The following is a 2,315-nucleotide window of genomic DNA, read 5'->3' on the forward strand; positions in this document are numbered from 1 at the left end:
TGTGCTAGGTTCATTTTAGTTTCTTTCCCTAGCTTTATTCTCCTTCTACCACCATTATTTTTTTGGCATACTTCTCCTAGACTCTAGAATTAGAAGATGCTCTCTCCTTTCAACTATAATCTCTCTTTCTGTAGCAGGAAAAAAAAAACCTAAACCATGATTTCTCTTTCAAGAATGGTTTTCAAAACCAGACCGGAGATAGTTGGTCCGAAAAAGGGAACTGGTCAAGTGATCAGTTTCATTTTACCCCAAAACCGTTATTTCGTCAAAAACCATTGGTTTAGTCAACAAATTGTTGACTCGGATGGTCAAACCATTCAAACCATCCAACAAAATTGACCAAGTGTACCCTTACTGTTTAGATATTGTCTTGCAGTACCCTTAAGTTTTCTGACAATTGTCTAACAATTCCCTTGCCGTTAATTTTCTGTCACACACTCTGTTCACATGTGACATCACATCTTAAAATACACTTATTGCTCACCGCCACTGTTGGAACACTGTCACCGACTCACCGGTAGCAATTACAGTGACAGTGGAACACCACAACCACCTACTGGATGACGAAGTTCTAACTAAGAGGCAAACACATCTGCTGCTCTGGGCTCTGCTCTTTAAGCAGAGGCACAGGCGAAGACAAATCTGGGCGCACCTCAGGGGTCTGGTCGCAGACTTCCAAACTTCAGTTTCGCTGCCGCATTGGATCTGCTTCTCTATTCCTCGCCCCGGTTGTAACAACCACACTTGTGGTTTGTCCCCACTCCCCAGAGAGCACCGTCATTGGTACTGTTACAAGCGGCGAGAAAGAGGAAGGCATCCATTACTAACAAATCCAGCTCCTACAAACCGTCCGTAGTCGCTCAGAACACGTCTTGAAACCTAAGAGAAATGTGAATAACGGTGTAACAGTGCCGATGAGCTACGGTGCTTCCTCTTTTTCACCAACAAATCCAGCTCCTACATGATTCCAAACCCTCCGTAGTCGCTCCCACATGACTCCAAGCGGCAAGCTTGCCTCAAATTATCAGTGATATCTGAATCCAACGAGAAAGAGGAAGGGAGAAATAAAGAATTTGAGGATAGAGCTGGAGAAGATTACATCCATACTTCCAGAAAGCGAGAAGTTTTTTTCCCATTACGCCTTCTCTGCTCTCACCGGTGTTCTCTAGCTTCCATTTCCAGGGAGACAAACCATGGATGACCCAACTCGCCACTCTGGCGTGCAGAAGAAGAATTTTGGAGTCGGGACCTAGCAATCTTTGCAAACAGTGGAATAATGAAGATTGATTTAGACTCCCACCCACGACAAAGCAGATGCCTTTGGTTCAAGACGCGAAAAAAGTAGGCCTCTCCCCGCTCGTGTTTTAGACTTTTGAGAGATTGCTTTTCTTTTTCTAACTTCGATTCAAGAAGGCTCTCCGTTCCTTCTCCATCCATTTAATTTATTCACCTTTCTCCCAGGTTCGAGAGAATACCGTAGTTCAAAACCCGGAAAGGCAGCACCGTCACCGGTGGCCATTACAGTGACGATGGAAACTTCGGCATCCTCTCCCACGAAGAGCAATGAACTGGTTTATATAGTTAGTTGGATTTTATTTTAAAATTTTGATAAATAGTAAAGGATAAATTCAGTATTTCATTTTTTCTGTTATTGTTTAATACCGTAAGACTAAAGGATAAAAGTGCAGTATAGGTATAGTTTAAGAGATTTATCCAAAATTAAAACTAAATTTTAGTTTCAGAGATTTTCCATCGATGGGTCCTACGAGGTTTTTCAATCGTCAGGGTCGTGACAGAACTTGTTTTGTCCTTCATGCTACATTAATTGCCCATCCAGGACTCCCTCTCACAGTTCCATAACTTTTAATTAACTCAAAAAGTGGATGGTGATGTAAAAGTGAAGGTGGGAGGATACTGGGGGTGATTTGACAAATATAATTTAAAGAAAGAGAACTAAGGTTCTTTGATTTGCAGGAATAAAGTTCGGGAATTGGAATTCAATTATTTGGTTGGGTAGAATAGGAATCTGTTTTTCATTTACGATGGAATGGTATTTCCCATTTTTTCTTATATTGAGGAAAAAAACTCATTTCAGCCGATTCTGATTGCAATTCCAATTTTAGCTGGGGACTTGCGGGAATAAATCATTTTTATTTCAATTTTGTCATGTTTTAAACCCGTCATTGACCTAGTCAATCAAATCATTCAAATCATCACCTAACCAAAATTTAGGTCTAATTCAGTGCAGACCCGTCATGTTTTAAACCTGTCATTGACCCGTTGATTTGGTCAAGAACCATTCAACTCAATAATCA

General features: G+C 41.0%; 1 long non-coding RNA gene across 1 annotated transcript; it reads left to right on the forward strand.

The window, feature by feature from the left end:
- The first annotated feature begins 395 nt into the window (after positions 1 to 395).
- LOC148850732 (uncharacterized) lies at positions 396 to 1,682 on the forward strand. The gene is made up of 2 exons (XR_016098880.1): positions 396 to 1,341; positions 1,462 to 1,682. It is a non-coding gene; the product is annotated as an uncharacterized LOC148850732 (long non-coding RNA).
- The last annotated feature ends 633 nt before the right edge of the window (positions 1,683 to 2,315 follow it).

The sequence above is a fragment of the Nelumbo lutea genome, chromosome 5 (genome assembly GCF_056320005.1).
Source record: "Nelumbo lutea isolate HS-2025 chromosome 5, American lotus-T2T, whole genome shotgun sequence".
Taxonomy (NCBI): Eukaryota; Viridiplantae; Streptophyta; class Magnoliopsida; order Proteales; family Nelumbonaceae; genus Nelumbo; species Nelumbo lutea.